Source organism: Carcharhinus amblyrhynchos, chromosome 31 (assembly GCF_965287045.1).
Source record: "Carcharhinus amblyrhynchos chromosome 31, sCarAmb.v2.hapA, whole genome shotgun sequence".
Taxonomy (NCBI): Eukaryota; Metazoa; Chordata; class Chondrichthyes; order Carcharhiniformes; family Carcharhinidae; genus Carcharhinus; species Carcharhinus amblyrhynchos.
This window is the reverse complement of record NC_137354.1, coordinates 3,182,908-3,200,499: the sequence shown is the minus strand read 5'-3', so window position 1 is coordinate 3,200,499 and position 17,592 is coordinate 3,182,908. Positions and strand designations below refer to the sequence as shown.

General features: G+C 43.6%; 1 protein-coding gene across 1 annotated transcript in view; it reads left to right on the top strand.

The window, feature by feature from the left end:
* The first annotated feature begins 1,514 nt into the window (after window positions 1-1,514).
* col13a1 (collagen, type XIII, alpha 1) overlaps window positions 1,515-17,592 on the top strand; it is a 92,062-nt gene continuing 75,984 nt past the window's right edge. The window contains exons 1-5 of the mRNA XM_080215649.1: window positions 1,515-1,540; window positions 5,229-5,255; window positions 7,014-7,040; window positions 16,590-16,655; window positions 16,876-16,983. The gene's annotated coding sequence lies outside the window, so the exon portion shown is untranslated. The remainder of the gene's footprint in view (window positions 1,541-5,228; window positions 5,256-7,013; window positions 7,041-16,589; window positions 16,656-16,875; window positions 16,984-17,592) is intronic.

The window sequence follows — 17,592 nt, the reverse complement described above, 5'->3', positions numbered from 1 at the left end:
TATAGTGTTCAATTCTGGTTGCCACACTACCAGAAGGATGGTGGAGGCTTTGGAGAGGGTACAGAAAAGATTTACCAGGATGTTGCCTGGTATGGAGGGCATTAGCTATGAGGAGAGGTTGGAGAAACTTGGTTTGTTGTCTCTGGAACAACAGAGGTTGAGGGGAGACCTGATAGAAGTCTACAAGATTATGAGGGGCATGGACAGAATGGATAGTCAGAAGCTTTTTCCCAGGGTGGAAGAGTCAATTACTAGGGGGCATGGGTTAAAGGTGCGAGGGGCAAGGTTTAAAGGAAGAGGTTTCTTACACAGAGGGTGGTGGGTGCCTGGAACTCGTTGCCGGGGGAGGTAGTGGAAGCGGATACAGTAGTGAGTTTTAAGGGGCGTCTTAACAAATACATGAATAGGATGGGAATAGAGGGATATGGTTCCCGGAAGGACAGGGGGTTTTAGTTCAGTCAGGCAGCATGGTTGGGGCAGGCTTGAAGGGCCAAAGGGCCTGTTCCAGTGCTGTAATTTTCTTTGTTGTTCTTTGTTTTGTATAATAGACAGTAAACAATTCCGTCGTTACAACCCAGCCAATACCCCTAATATAAGGTGCCCCCCAGTGAAAATCTGTATGAATAGCACAAAATAATAATTCATATTTCATCCAATCAGCTAAAACTTTGAAAGGTTGTTGATTGAAATTATTTCTCAGGTTTTTTACCCAGGGGGTGGTGAGGGTCTGGAATGTGTTGTCTGGGAGGGTGGTGGAGGTGGGATGCCTCACATCCTTTAAATAATACCTGGATGAGCACTTAGCACATTGTAACAGACAGGGCTATGGGCCAAGCGTGAGCAGATGGGGTTAGGCAGGAGTTCAGGGGCAGGATTTGATGGCCTGGCTCAGGAGAGGTTGGAAATTCCTGCCCGAAGCCAATGGAGATTTCCATTCTGAGAACCTCACCTGTCCTGGAATCGGGACAGGAATGTGGTAAAGTTTTGGAGCAGGTGTTCTGAATGTGCCAGTGTAGACTTGATGGGCCAAAGGGCCTCTTCTGCACTGTGAGATTCTATGATTCTTTTGGAAAGTATTTTGAAGTTTTTGAAAAGGTCACCCTGGGTCAGCACAGAGTATATGGGTTGAATAGCCTCCTTCTGTCTTGTAATCAGTGTCTCATTTCCCAAAGGAACATTTGCCAATTCCTTCCAAACATTTGAATGAAGTTATAGGTAACATTCCTGTACTGTCTCCAGTTCTGACACATCCTGATGATCATTCTATGCAGCATTGTAAAAACATGCTCTTACATTTTTAACGGAGTAAAACTCACAATCCACTCAACTGTTTATTGCAACCCTGAGAGTTGTTTCTTTTCCCATTTTCCCACAGGGTTTGCCTGGCCCGAAAGGTGAAAAGGTAAGCCAGCTTTCCAGCTTGTAATATAGACAGTTTGATAAGTTTTAAGACTATACAGACAGTGGGCAAATTCTCTAACGTTCTTCATCTCTTTATGTTGATTTCCAAAAGGGAGACTCCGGGCAAAAAGGAGAAAAGGTAAGTTATGATTCTGAATTAAACATTAAACACATTAAACAATGAGATTGAATGTTCTGTAAGGATATAACCAGAAGCCATTGATTGATCTCTGAGCTATAGGGAGGTTTGGAGTGGACTTTCCCAAGGGTCAGTATTGGAACCCTCGCTTTTCCTGATATATATTAACGAACTAAGCCACAATGTGCGGGGGGCAAGTTCAAAGTATGTGGAAGGTACAAAACTTGGAAACATTGTAAACTGTGAAGAAGACAGTGTGGAACTTCAAAAGAACATAGACAAGTTGGTGGAATGGACAGACAGATGGTAGAGGAAGTTCATGTGGAGAAGTGAGATGATTCATTTTGGTGGGAAGAATACAGAGAGACTGATATAAAGAGTACAACTCTAAAGGGTGTTTCAGAGCAGAGGGAGCTGGGTGTATGTGTGCAGAGATCTTAAAGATGGCAGGACAGGTGGAGAAAGCAGTTAATAAAGCATATAGTATACAAAACTTTAAGTAGCAGGTCACCATAGTCCCAGATGATCCTACGCTGACTGGTGGTGATTTAATCTGAGGATTAAACCTCAGGTGAGTGGTGCGTTTCAGAAGGCAGGCCCTTCCTGAATAACCTCAGTCAGTACGGGAATTGAACCCATGTTGTTGGCATCGCTCTGCACCATGAACCAGCTGAATGAGCTAACCGACTCCGAGGCTGGAATCTTGCCTCTGTTCACAGCAGCAGGATTTGGCTGGGTGCCAAGTTCTCCGTCCTCACTTGCAGTGGTGGTAGGTGTTAATGGCCGGTAAGGTCACAGCCCTAGACTTTATAAATAGGGCATTGAGTACAACAGCAAGGAACCCGTTAGACCTCAGCTGGAATATTGTGTACAGTTCTGAGTGCCACATTATAGGGAGGATGTGGACATGTTGGAGATTTTGCAGAAGAGATTTACAGGGATGAGAAAGTTCAGTTATGAGGCTGGATTGGAGAGCTTGGGACTGTTCTCCTTGGAAGAAAGCCAAGAGGAGATTTGCTAGAGATATTCAAAATTCTGATGAGGCTGGACAGCATAGATACTGTTCCCACTTGTAAAAGAATCAAGAACGAGACGGCAGAGATTTAAATTGTTTTGCAAAAGAAGCAAATGTGATGTGAGAAGAACTTCTTTCAGACAGTGAGTGGTTTGGGTCTGGAATGCTGTGCCTGGAAGTGTGGCAGAGGCAGGTTCAATCGGGGCATCTGAGAGGGTATGAGATGATTATTTAAATAGAAACAATGTGCAGGGGCATGGGGAAAAGGCAGGGGATTGACATTAAGACATAATGCTCGTTTGTGGAGTGGGGGCAGACACAATGGACCAGAGCTGCCGTCTGCACGGTAACAATTCTGTAATATAGCTTAGTATTTTAAAATTGCAGTTCTTCACGGATGATAGCTTGAGTGGTAAAGGTCATTGTCTGAGCACAGAAACATATGTGTAACAATATGTAACAGTAATTCAGACTTGAGAATGAATGAAAGGGGATGTAAGAGAAATGGGTGCGTTTATGTAACAGGACATTTTATATATCAGCCAGACAGTCAAGCTATTCTGTAATTGTTTGGAAGTTTAGCTCTATGGCTGTAAGCGTCTGCTTTACATTCCGAGTGAATGAGCTTTCGGTCTTTTTACATTCAGCATCTCATCTGTTATTTTATCAGTGATGGTTGCCTGAATAAACCAGCCAAATTATATATACAACTCCTGATGTAACATTAACTTCGAGAAAGTTATTGTTTACTGCACTTGCTTCTTTAAAAAAAAGAATTTTTTGTACCTTTTTTATGCTTGTGTTCAAATTATTAATTTTGATATTTGCCTGTTGCACAAGACTTTTGCCTCAGTGAAGCTGCATCACAAACGGTCCTTAAAAATTAGGCTGAATATTTGAAAGCGATTCCTTGCTGGGAGTTCAAGAACTGGACACTTTTCCTGGATTTAGCTGTGTTACTACCTGAACGCTCCAGCACTGGTGGTTTCAATGTGTCTTTGCATCGCTGCACATTCTCTGATGAGCAAACCTGTTTGCCGGGGGGAACCTGCATTTTTAAACTTTCTTTTCTATAAACTGATTGAAAAAAATTGTACTTTTTAAAATGGGAGTAATGGGGCAATCATACAGTCCTTGGAAGAATGTGGTGAGCAGGAATGGGATGATGGAGAGATATTGCATTTATATAGCACCTTTTGAATGAATTACACTGAAGTGTACTCATTATTTTATCGCCAAACTAACACAACAAATTTCCACAAACATTACTGAAATACGTGAGCAGTTAATGTATATTTTAGATTGCTGATTGTCGGATAAACATTAGCCAGAGCACCAGAGAATCTCCCCCGCTTAGTTTCAAATAGTTCCACTTGAAACTAATTTTAACGACCATTGAGAAGTGGGAATAGATTTGGGTTTAATATTTTGCGTGAAAGATTGAACTTCCAACAACTAGCACTCCAAGGTGTCAGCCTAGATTCTTTGCTCAAACACTGGAGTGAGACATGAATTCATGTGACCTTCAGACTCTGAGGTTAGAGGACTATCCACTGAGCCTTTTTTTATTCATTTGTGGGACAATGGGGATCACCGGCTGGCCAGCGTTTACTGCCCATCCCTAGTTGCCCTTGGAGGGCAGTTTAGAGTCAACCACATCATGCTGCATCTTTAGTCACGTGTAGGCCAGGCCAGGTAAGGATGGCAGATTTCCTCCCCTAAAGGACATTAGTGAACGCAATGGATTTTTCCAACAATCGACAATGGTTTCATGGTCAGCAGTAATTTCTTAATTCCAGATTTTTTTTTATCACATTCAAATTCGACCATCAGCCCTAGCGGGATTTGAACCCAGGTCCCCAGAACATGAGCTGAGTTTCTGGATTAATCTACATAACGATCCCAGGAATGAGGGGTTTGTCAAATGAGGAGAGGTTGAAGAGTCTGTGTCTAACCTTGATGGAGTTTAGAAGTATGTAATTGAATTTATAGACTACTGAGAGGCCCAGATAGAGCAAACTTGGAGAGGGTGTTTCCACTCGTGGAAGAGACTAGAACTCGAGGGCACAACCTCAGAGTGAAGGGACACTGCTGTAAAGCTGAGATGAGGAAGAATTTCTTCTGCCAGAGGGTTGTGAATCTGTGGAACCCATTGCCACAGAGTGCTGTGGAGGCCAGGTCATTGAGTGTCTTTAAGATAGAGATAGGTTCTTGATCAATAGGGGGATCAAGGGGAGAGGGCAGGAGAATGGGGATGAGAATCATATCAGCCTTGATTGAATGGCAGAGCAGACTCGATGGGCTAAGTCTGGGCTAATTCTGCTTCTGTATCTTATGGTGTTATGGAACTCTGCACAGGCAGTGAAACAAATCCATTTATCTGGACCCAATTCCATCACTTGAAAATTGTCACTGCTCTGAAATCGATTGAATGTCCAACTCCAGTTGTCGTAAACTGCTTCAATATACATTTCTGATTGCCCTTGGTGTTTTGTTTCATTCCAAATACACTTTGGATAAAAATGTTTTCATTGACAGGTATGTTTCTGATCTAAATTCTTATTAATCTCAGTAACTATTTGATTGTTTACATCATGACAGCTTGTCTTAACCTTTATATCTCCTTTTACCACAATGACATTCCAATGTGACTCATTGTTTGTGTCTGTACAGGGTCTGAATGGTCCAAAGGGTGATAAGGTGAGCATGGGCTATAGTTGCCAGTATTATTCAGCTTATATTGACCTTATAAAAGTTCCACCTTTGTACCTAGAGAGAAGATGTAATGTGGAACTTGCAATTTCAACAGTTTGAGTTTATTTATCAGTGTCACAAATAAGATTACATTAACGCTGCAATGTTAATGAAGTTACTGTGAAAATCCCCTAGTCGCCACACTCCGGCGCCTGTTCAGGTACACTGAGGGAGAATTTAGCACAGCCAGTGCACCTAATCAGCACATCATTCAGACTGTGGGAGGAAACCGGAGCACCCGGAGGAAACCCATGCAGACTTGGGGAGAACGCGTAAACTCCACAGAGACAGTGACCCAAGCCAGGAATCGAACCCAGGTCCCTGGCGCTGTGAGACAGCAGTGCGAACCACTGTGCAGGATAAAAGATGGGATAAGTGACTACAGTGCAAAGGGAAATCAGGCAAGGAATGTGACGGATGAATAATGTGCACAGTATATAACAGGCAGTTAATCCACAATCTGTCATTTCATAAACGCTTCCACTTTGTAAGTACGCTGATAGTTCCGAACAAGTAATGATATTAGATTAATCTTCCATGGGAGACATAATGGCTAAAATTCTCGGCCCTCCACGCTGGAGGGGTTCTCCAGACCTGCCGGCAGTGCACCCCCTGCCCATGGGTTTCCTGGGGTGATGTCAACAGCGGCGGGACCGGAGAATCCCACTGCTGGCAAACCTCCCGCCGGTGGGATGTAATCGGCTGCAGAATCTGATCCAACCTCTGTAAAACTGATGAATAAACCTTTTGGTTTAATTAAAGAGCCAGAAAACTTCAGGGTCTTGAGGTCCAGAAGTTATTTTTGTGGTGAGAAGATTTGGAAAGCCTGGTGTGTGGGATCTGAGAATTAAATGAAAAATATTAGCAATTTTGGTTTGTTCTACTGGAAAGAATCACTAGTAACTAACTCTGAATCAAAATCTTTTCCAAACTGATCTTACACAAGATGTGTCTCAATACACATTTCCCACACAGGGATCTTGGAAATCTCCTTAAGAAATATTGCAAGATTAAACATTTGGGTTAACCCTTTGGCACCATATGTCCACATTCCATCTCCTTACTTCCCAGGATTATGATTAAAAGGGGAATAGTGCATTAGGGTTTGGGGAAAATTCCATCCTGTCTATCCTTCATACTCCCCCCGGTTTCTCTCCCTCAAATTCCCCACCTCTCTCTCTCATTCCCCCCCCCCCCAACACTCACTCACTCATTCAGTCACACTTTCTCCCACACCCTCGGCAGCGAGCCCCCATCCCCTCTCCCCCACCCCTCTGCACCATCCCATCAGACCTATTCCAGCCCACGACCTTGGGGTGGTGGGGGTGGGGGGAGCTTCACCAGGTCACATCGGACCTGCGGGAACCCACTGAGTAAACCCACCATACAATAAAAACAAGATGTATAGAGAAAGCTCCAGAGATCTGGCAGCAACTCCAGAGACGCTGCCAGACCTGCTGAGTTTTCCCAGCACTCGAATGTTTTTGTTTCAGATCTCTAGCATCTGAAATATTTTGCTGTTATTCTAATAATTGGAGAAATGTTCTATCCTTATTTATGTTGAACAAAAAAGGCAGTTAGAAAATCTATCTGAGTTTGGGAAGAGTTGAGTTTGAAATTGCAGTGTAATACATTAATCATTTTACTACAATAACAGAAATGATGTATTGACATTGCGAATCTGATTAAACTTCCATTTTCCAGGGTCAGCGTGGAGATTCTGCACTCTCAGTAAGTAATCTGTCTCCAAAACTCTATTTATTTATGGACCTAGTGGATATAATGAATGAATATCCAGCTTTCCAATGTGATTTTTAATATATTGAGATTTACGGATAATGAACATAAGGAGCTGAAAACTCAAGCTCTTGAAATGTTTATCTCTACGTTTCGCTTTTTTTAATTTTTAACAGTTCAAGGACAGGAATAAAGAAGTTTCCAAATATCTTCCATCATAAATGCTTAATTTTTCAATAATTCATGTCAGCTCACTGTTAGTACGCGATGGTTAATTTTAGTTTGAGCATTAACCCTTCTTTCTCTTACAACCTTCACAAGCGATGGGAGCTACTGGCTAAGTTTCAAATTCTCCGATAGTTAGTTTGGAAATTCAGGTGCACCCCATCACTGCTGGTTAGCTTTTGATATTGGGTGTCAATGCTCATAAAATCATAAAAGGCCATTCAGCCCATCAGATGTGCACCAACAACAATCCCACCCATTGCCCTATCCCGACATAGTCACCCTGCTAATCCCCCGACACTATGGGGAAATTTAGCTTGGTCAATCCATCTAACCCGCACATACATAAATTTACAGAGAATCCTATAGTGCAAAAGGAGGCCTTTTGGCCCATCGAGTCTGCACTGACTGCAATCCCACCAGGCCCTATCCCCATAACTCTATGCATTTATCCTAGCTAATCCCCCTCACACTAAGGGACAATTTAACATGGCCAATCCATCTAACCTGCATATCTTTGAACTGTGGGAGGAAACTAAATGCAGACATGGGAAGAATGTGCAAACTCCACACAAACAGTGACCCAAGCTGGGAATTGAACCCGGGTCCCTGGGGCGGCAGTGCTAACCACTCTGCCACCGTGCTGCCCCTTTTAAGGTCTTTGGGTCACGTAGCCTACAGTGTGAATCTCACAAGCTCAGCTCTTCTAGACGTTATTCGTGATTGGTTTCCACACATTTGAACGTTTAAATAGGATCTGGTGCTTTGAACTTTCAGACAATTTACCGTAATTTTAAAAAATCCTGCTTCATTCTCCTTCCTGCTGGTTTCTCTGCTGTAAGGAAATATATATTCCCCAAGTAATCAACCACTGAAATAATGTCCATGATTGTCAAGGCTTCACTCTCTCAAAACACATTCCAGGGTGGCTGGTTGAATCAGTATTTTCCTGGGATAAGTTTCAGATCAAATGTTCACTATTAGGAAACGAGGTCACTCCCATTTTATCATTACAGAGCACAGTGAGTGTCAGATACTTTTTTTATACTCTTGTACAAAGGGAAATGATTTGCTTTTTACACGAGTTAACAATTCCAGACAGGAACAAAGATTTAGCTTCCTTAGTGCTGACTATAATTTAGGGTTCTGTTTCACTGTCACACTGTTCCTTCTCCTTATTTCTCCATGACCATCTCACCATGCCCACTCTGTTTTTGCTTGTTCCATGGTCCACTGCTATCCTAGGGGCACCCACCACCCATCAATAAAATCCAGCTGACTTTTAAGAGGTTATAAAAGGAGAATAGCTCGACCCAAGGCAGAGGTATGAATGAGGAATTTGATTAACTGCAGCAGATGATGATATGTGAAGTTGTTTTCATGTCAATAGCATGTCTGCAGCTTCTCAAACCAGAGCAGGAGATAACCTTGATATCAGAGAGATAGCTAGGGGCACAGTCTGCTATCTACACAACAGCCATGTTCAATCATCCTGGTATAGGCTGAACAAGATTGCTTTTCCCAGCTAAGTCGGAGTGTGGGACAGCTATGTTTCACTGTCACTTTCCTCCCCATTCCCAGATAGTTCCCAATTCCCAAGTTAGCAGAAACATTGAAGAGAAGGACCACCCCCCCCCCCCCACACACACACATCACCACCCCCCCCCCCCCCCCCCCCCCGGCCGATGTTATCAGCCAGAATGTCTCAAAACCACAAAGGATAACTTGAGGCACTGATTCGCAGTGATGTAAATTAGTTTGGAATAATGTGAGAAACCATGTATAACTCAATGTGGAACCAGTTATTGTGTAAACAGTTAATAAAGTGTTGATTAAAGTGAAAAGAGAAACACAATGAATTATGCTACAGCATCTAAGGATATTAATAACGAAAGACACCTTTTATCTGAAATTGCCTCCTGTTCCCAAAATGTGTCCACGTTTCCCGAACTCACTCAGACACCCCTTTTCCCAAACAACAATATTCACTTTAGTCACTCCTATCGCTGTCCATCACGGGAATCGGAACGGACGAGGGGCAGACACTGGGAAGGTCTGTTAACCTGGCGTTGGATTTTCCAGCCTCAGGTCGAGCAAGGCTGTAAAATCCCACCCTATAAGTCACAGTTAGCACACAACATAGCTTAGATCACCAAGTCTGGAAAAACACCTTTTCCAGTTTCAGCAAAGGCACAAAGCTGCATCTTTTAGAGGAGAATATCTCCAATCTATTGTAACTTCTAAAGGTTTGATGAAAGAGGCCTCTGTAGCTGTGATCATAGATGGGACTGACCTCTCAGAAAGTTAAATGGAGGTGATATGTCTGACTATTGGATGGAAAACTAGCTTCCTTCCCCAGTGAAGCTGCTATCTGTCATGTTGAGTAAAAAGTCTGACAACACCAGGTTTTAGTCCAACCGATTTATTTGATAGTAAACTCACTAGCTTTCAAGGGGACTCCCTCAGGTAGACAATCTACCTGATACTTTGCAAGAAAGCATGTCCCGAAGCATGGTACATTGGGGAGACCATGCAGACGCTACGACAACGGATGAATGAACATCGCTCGACAGTCACCAGGCAAGACTGTTCCCTTCCTGTTGGCGAACACTTCAGTGGTTACGGGCATTCAGCCTCTGACCTTCGGGTAAGCATTCTCCAAGGCGGCCTTCATGACACACGACAGCGCAGAGTCGCTGAGCAGAGACTGATAGCCAAGTTCCGCACACATGAGGACGGTCTTAACAGGGATCTTGGGTTCATGTTGCACTATCTGTAACCCCCGTGACTTGCCTGGGTTTGCAAAACCTCACTTACTGTACTGTCTGGAGACAATACACATCTCTTTAAACTGTGATCAGTGCTCCTTCCACTCACATTGCCAGCCACTTTAGGACTTGAACAGCAGGTTAGGTGTAAAGATTCGCATTCTAATCAGTAATCTCTAAACTGTCTGCGCTTTATACGCTCTGTCTGAGGCCAGAACTCTCCATTCACCTGACAAAGAGGGAGTCCCCTCGAAAGCTAGTGAGTTTACTATCAAATAATTCGGTTGGACGAAAACCTGGTGTTGTCAGACTTTTTACTGTGTTTACCCCAGTCCAACGCTGGCATCTCCACATCTGTCATGTTGCCAGATTAAAGCCGCCTATAATCACAGATGTTCCTTTAACACATGCATCTCTGGTTTCCTGTCTAATGCTTTTCCCAACATTGCCACTACACTTTGGTGGGTCTGTGTACCACCCCCACTAATGATTTTTACCCCTTGTTGTTTCTTAGCTCAACCTATACACATTCCACATCATCTATGCTAATATCTTGCCTCAATATCATCTTTAATCAGCAATGCAACTCCACCTCATTTCCTTTCTGTCTGTCCTTCCTAAACACTGAACAGCCTCAATGTTTAGTTCCCATCCTTGCTCACCATGGAGCCATATCTCTGTAATGCCAATTATATCACAGCCCTTTACATCGATCTGTGCAACTAATTCATCCATTTTGTTTGGAATGCTCCGAACATTCAGGTACAAAACTTTAAGGTGAGCACTTTTAACATTTCTTTTCCCTTTCCTACTGTTTTTACTCGGTCCTTAACTGACACTGATCCTTGATTTCTCTGCCTATCACTTTCTTTATTCTCCTTATTGTATTTTCCTCTTGTTCTTAATTTCCCCTGTTATGAATCTTTGTCATGGTTCCCATCCCCCTTTATAAGTTATTATTTCAGTAGCTCCACTGATCTCTGATAAACAATTCTGATATGCCAATTTGCACATCAATTTCTCTGGACGCCTGCTAATCCTGTTACTTGTTTGTTACTAGGTTTTCATCTGAAGTTCACTGTTAAACACGTTAATTTCCAAATTCCAAACATTTTGTTAATGCACAGCTTATTAATGCTCTGCTTTTCATTTCATCGCTGATTGATGAGAATTCAATTTCATTTTCCATCAGGCTACAACCCAGAATAACTTGGTAAACTAATTAATCACCGAGATTTGTGTTCAAGAATCAGGAACTCCTCAGAGTACCAGGTTTTTGGGTATAATTGTTACCGTATATACCTGTGTACAAGTCAGATTTTTGAGATCAAATTTTAGGCAAAATGTAGGAGGTTAACTTATACACTGAATAATATTGTCAAAGGGTTGGGATCATTTTGCACTGGGACCAACAGAGGCCATGTGACCCGACTGGCACCATTCTATTCCCTGAGACTGCCACTCTCTCCATTTCCCTCATTGAAACTCTCTCAGCACTTTCTTGCCTGACTCTCTCACCGTTTCCCTCCCCAACTCTCTTGCCACTCTCCTGTTTGACTCTCTTGCTGTTTTTCTGCCTGACTCTCTCTCTCACTATTCGCCAGCCCAACTCTCCCGCTTGCCACTTTCCAGCCCAACTCTCTCACTCTCTGTTGCACACTCTCTCCAGCCTGACTCTCTCTCACTCTCCCTCTCTCCATTCTCCAGCCCAGCTCTCTATCTCTCTCTCTCGCACACTCTCTCCAGCCTGACTCTCTCTTGGACACTCTCTCCAGCCTCTCTCTCTCTCCCTCTCTCTATCTCTCTCTCTCTCTCTCGCACACTCTCTCCAGCCTCTCTTTCTCTCTCTCCCTCTCTCTATCTCTCTCTCTCTCGCACACTCTCTCCAGTCTCTCTCTCTCTGTCTCTCCCTCTCGCTCTCTCTCTCCCTCTCTCTATCTCTCTCTCTCGCACATTCTCTCCAGTCTCTCTCTCTCTCTCTGTCTCTCCCTCTCCCTATCTCTCTCTCTCGCACATTCTCTCCAGTCTCTCTCTCTCTCTCTCTCTGTCTCTCCCTCTCTCTATCTCTCTCTCTCTCTTGCACACTCTCTCCAGCCTCTCTCTCTCTCTCTCTCTCTCCCTCTCTCTATCTCTCTCTCGCTGCTTTCCTGCCCAGTTTATTTTCATTTAAAGCAGAAGCCAAGTGGGTGAAGATCTGATCAAAATTTCACACTTGTGTTTGAGAGGGAAATGACGGTGTCGATTTATGTAATTTGTCTGTCGGAACAGAGCTTCCAATGTTCAAATTGTTTAATGTTCATCTCCGACCCAACAGGCCAACCTGAAACACAAAGGCCACCCAATCCGGAGAATTAGTCAGTAACCGGCGCACACAACCTTCCCAGCCAGGAAACTGCCCCCCAAAAAATCCCAAAAACACACAGACCACCTCGACATCCACCCCAACCCCCAAAAACACAACAAACTTCCCCAAGGTAAAGCTGCCTCTCCCTAACACACACCAGCTCCCCAACCGGCTAACATATAGCAGCACCCACACACCCACTGACCAGGGGTCTGACCAACATCTCCCGCTCTCCCCCCTCCCCCAGTATTTCCCCCCCTCCCCACACAAATATACCCCCCCCACCACCACCCCACACAAGGAAAAACTAACAGGAGTAATAGAAAAAAGGAAAAGTCCCAGGAGGCGACGAGAAGACAACAAACCACAGTGTAAGGGCAAGGCAGAACAAGGGGCACTCAGGGTTACATGTGAGTCAAACAAGAAGAGGCAGATCACTGAAGGAATGCGGACATGTCCTCTCTCTCTGCCAGACCCCAAAAACCAAAATTCCCATTCTCCGTGGAAAACAGCCTCTGGGATATGTTGATAACACAGAGGAATGAAATCATCTCTCATGACCCTGCACAGACTCCTTACTAACACGGAGAAAATGTCCAAATTGACACCAGACTGTAAAGCAAACCATTTAGAGATTTCAGTCTGTGGCGTGTCTGGTTGCTTTGTTAACTGGACTGGCTAAACTTCTGCTCTCAGTGGTACTTTATTGCCCTTTCGTGCATCAAAGCAGTTTCAAAAGCACTTACAAGTCGATTTGTTTGTTGCATAGTTCTCACAGGATGATTTAAAGCCCTGGATTTTTTTCTGTAGCGCCTGAGAATGGATCAGTTAAAACAGCCTTAATTCCAACTCTGGATTTACTGTGGAAAAGCTGTCTTCGAGGCTTGTATTTTTGGTATTTATCCAAAGAAATCATGATTGAAAAACGCTGTTGTGTAAAATAAATGATCGTAATGATTCAAAATCCAATATTTCATTTGCTATATACCTACAGAGATGTGGAGATGCCAGCGTTGGACTGGGGTGGGCACAGTAAGAAGTCTCACACACCAGGATAAAGTCTAACAGGTTTATTTGGTAGCACAAGCCACTTGTGGCGTTTACTACCAAATAAACCTGTTGGACTTTAACCTGGTGTTGTGAGACTTGTTACTGTACTTACAGAGAAAGATAGAGTCAGCATCAGTCTAAATAGTAGCAATCTGCCCTCCTCTGTGTAACAAACTGAAGATAACCCATAATCCATCGAGAATTGAACAATCAAACTTTTCTGTTATTTATTGGGAATATTGTTGAGAGTCACATGACCTTGCCTTATTGCCCCAAATAATCAAATTGAAGGGATTACCTGTATTTAAAAAAAGTCTGAATAACACATCTGGAACATTGGCTGGAGAGACAGATGTTTGAACACCTCAACTTCACAGAGAAACCCTACAGTGCATTCGGCCCATCGAGTCTGCACTGACAATAATCCCACCCAACCCCTCTCCCCACATACTTATCCTGCTAATTCCCTAAACTACACGCCTTGGGACACTAAGGGGCATGGCTAATCCACCTAACTCACACGCCTTTCTGGGAGGAAACTGGAGCACCTGGAGGAAACCCACGCAGGCACGGGGAGAACATGCAGTCTCTGCACAAACAGTCACCCAAAGCTGGAATTGGACCCGGGTCCCTTGGGCTGTGAGGCAGCAGTGCTAACCACTGTGTCACCCACATCATCAGTAATGATATGACCATAAACTCCCCTCAATTCAGTGAAACTATCTCCATTTCTTTCTTATCTAGGTTGCAATTCGACAGATTCTTAAAATCAATGTAAAATTGTGTGTATCTCCCATCCTTTGTTGCCTGTTTTTCTTTGATGAAAATATTCTCTATGCTTCAATTGAGACATTTGTGTATGCAGCTTTCTGTAAGATTAGGGTTAGCGAGGGACTGGATGTTCATTCAGCATAACCTACACATCAGCAGGAGGTTTTACAGTTCATATGTAAAAGCCTGGGTATGTGGCCATGGAGAGTAAGCATCCACACTCCTCAGGCCATCGAACTGGATGGAAAAATCAGAGTAAGTTTTAATTCCCAACTTTCAGGCTGGGAGTAAAAGCCATGTGTCAGACGCACATCTTATCACTTCCCAGTGTGTCCCGATGGTTTTGCATTCCTGCTGCCCTGCAGTGCGGTCTGCTTTGGATCTCTGAGGGATTGCAAACTCTGTCTCTGTCAGATATCCTGCAGGACCATGCAGATCAACAGTACCTGACCCCTAAAACAAATCATCTGTAAAGAGGTTACATCAATCTACCTGTTAGATTGATGGTAAGCAACCAATTTCTTTGAAAGTAGCTGTATTAATAAGGATGAAGTGTGCATTTTGTTTTTGGAGGGAAGGGGTGTAGAGGTATGATTCTGTCTGCCTGTGGAAAGAAGTTTCTGTGTTGCATTCTGTAGGAGTTCCCTGGGACCTCACTAGCAGCACTGCGGCTAAATCAGATCCTGACTGGGAAGGTTTGTGGGTGCTTTCACTGTCATTATGGTCAGTCTTATAACAGAGTGTCTTGTGTTCTTTCAATGTTGTTCAAAACTGCATCTTGTTACTGGCTGGTTTTCGATGGGAGCTCAGAAAAATTCCTGTTCATAATCCAGTGTGGATACTCACCTGTAATATTCACATAATTTAGTGGACTTTGATCAGTTGCATTCTGAACTCTGGTTTGATTTATTTAGTAGGGTTGCCAACTCTGATTGCACCTGGAGGTTTCATCACATGACTCTGTGCCATCAACTGTTGCACCCCCACACTCCTGCCATTGGTCACCCAACATGTTCATCTTCCTGCAGCCAAACAGAAACTAGAAGCAGGAGGAGGCCGTTCTGCCCTTCGAGCGTGCGCTGTGCCATTCATTATGATCCTGGCTGATCATCAAATTCAATATCCTGATCCCCCCCCCCCCCCCCTCCATATTCCTTGGTTCCTCTAGCCCCAAGAGCTGTATCTAATTTCTTCTTGAAATCACACAACGTCTAGCTTCAACTGCTTCCTGGGTGAAGAAATTTCTCCTCACCTCAGTTCTAAAAGACTTACCCCTTATCCTCAAACTCTGACCCCTAGTTCTGGACTCCCCCAACACTGGGAACATTCTGAATCTACCCTGTCTAACCCTGTTAGAGTTTAATAAGTTTCTATGAAATCCCCCCTCATTCTTCTACACTCCAGTGAATATAATCCTAACCCACTTAGTCTCTCCTCATATAGCAGACTTGCCATCCCAGGAGTCAGAATTACAGAGCAAGAATATCTTCATTGCTAAATTGAAAGTTTCTTAACTGTTAGATGAACATTTCCATGTCCAATATTTCAATAAATAATAAATAAAAGTGTTCAAAGATAGTTTTCCAAACCCACGACCATTTCCATCCAGAAGGACAAGGGCAGCAGATACATGGGAACATCACCACCTGCAAGTTCCGCTCCCAGCCACTCACCATCCCGATTTGGAAATATATCGGCCGTTCCTTCACAGCCGCTGGCTCAGAAACCTGGAATTCTCTCCCTAACGGTATTGTGTGTCAACCCACAGAACAGGGACTGCAGCGATTCAAGAAGGCAGCTCACCCCCACCTTCTCAAGGGGCAATTAGGGATGGGTAATAAATGCTGGCGACGCCCATGTCCCACGATTGAATTAAAAAAACTTCAGCCTCCAGTCATTTTCCTCCTGGGTTATTGCAATGTCCTGCAGATCGTTGAAGACTCCAGGATGGTGTTGGAAACCTTATTAATCAGTTTCAACTGGGGAAGTCTGTGTAGATCGTGTATTGTCTAAACACAAAAGTTGTTCTGAAATCGCAATTCACTTTGTTATAAGACTGGGTCTTATTTCTCTCTATTTAAAGCCAGCAACTAATTCTGAGGGTAGTCCTTTGGTGAAAAAACAGTTTGACTTTAATTTTTTGCTTTATTTTCCTGTAACATTCAACACACGATGAAAGATCCTTTCACCAACTACACACCCCCGTAAAATTATTTCTGTTGCTGGCTTTCATTCTGGCATCGAGCTCTGTTGCTTTTCTCAATATTCTTCTCTTTTTTCCCCCTCCTCTCCTCTATCCCTTCCAAAAAATATTCACACCAAACATCATCTCATGACCTTTGGCTTTGTACTGACCTGTGACCTCTGGCTCACCTACCTGTTCAGTTTACTCCACCTCGATTGAAAATACTGCCACCTGCTGACCAGTTCATCAGACGCCTCTACCACCAGGTAAATGCCTTTCCTGCTGACGGCACCTCTTTGTTCTCCTCTGTCTTCCTGTTCCTCTCCCCTCCCAATCTAATAACCTATTCTTTGGTTATGAAATATGCTTTTTGGCTGCTCTACTTAATATCAATGACTTGCTCCTTTTAATTGGTAAATGTATTGCAAGCCCATCGTGCTAAGTATTATCTTTACGCAACTTGATGGCTTTTTGATTCATTCCCAGGGTGAACAAGGACAAGCCAACAGCAACTGCTCTCCAGGGCCACCTGGACCTCCTGGGCCAAAAGGACCTCCTGGTCATTCAGGAAAACCAGGCACTGATGGATTACCAGTAAGCCTTAGCTTCTGTCTTCCTTGGATCTCTGTCCTGCATGCGAAAAATGTCAACATTGGCTTGGCAGATGCATCACAATGGAGTAAAGGAACTAACCATCTTTAGACTTTCCCCTGTTAACCTAGTTCTTGTCTCAATGTCTTAATCTAAATTGTTTAACAACCTTTACAAACACTTACTACTGTCCAAAGATGTGTGGGTTAGGTTGATTGGCCATGCTCAGTTGCCCTTTCGTATCAGGGGGATTAGCAGGGTAGATAGCTGGGGTTACGGGGATAGGAGCTGGGTGGGATTGTTGTCTGGGCAGGCACGATGGGCCAAATGGCTCTTTCTGCAGTGTGGGGATTCTATGATATCAAAGTGCTGGCAGTGTTGGTGACAACTGCGGGTAAAATTACTTCAAAACTGTTTCCAAGCAGTGAACCATCTGCATTATGATTTCATAGTGCATTTAATCACAGCCCAGATAGCAGACATTCCTTCAGCTGCCTCACCCTCTCATTTGTGAGAAACTTTTCCTCCTTTCCAATTCTTTCTCTCTCGAATTCAAATGCTGCTTAAACTCTGCCTCCTGGATAGGTTTTAGTCATTTGTATCAATATTTCC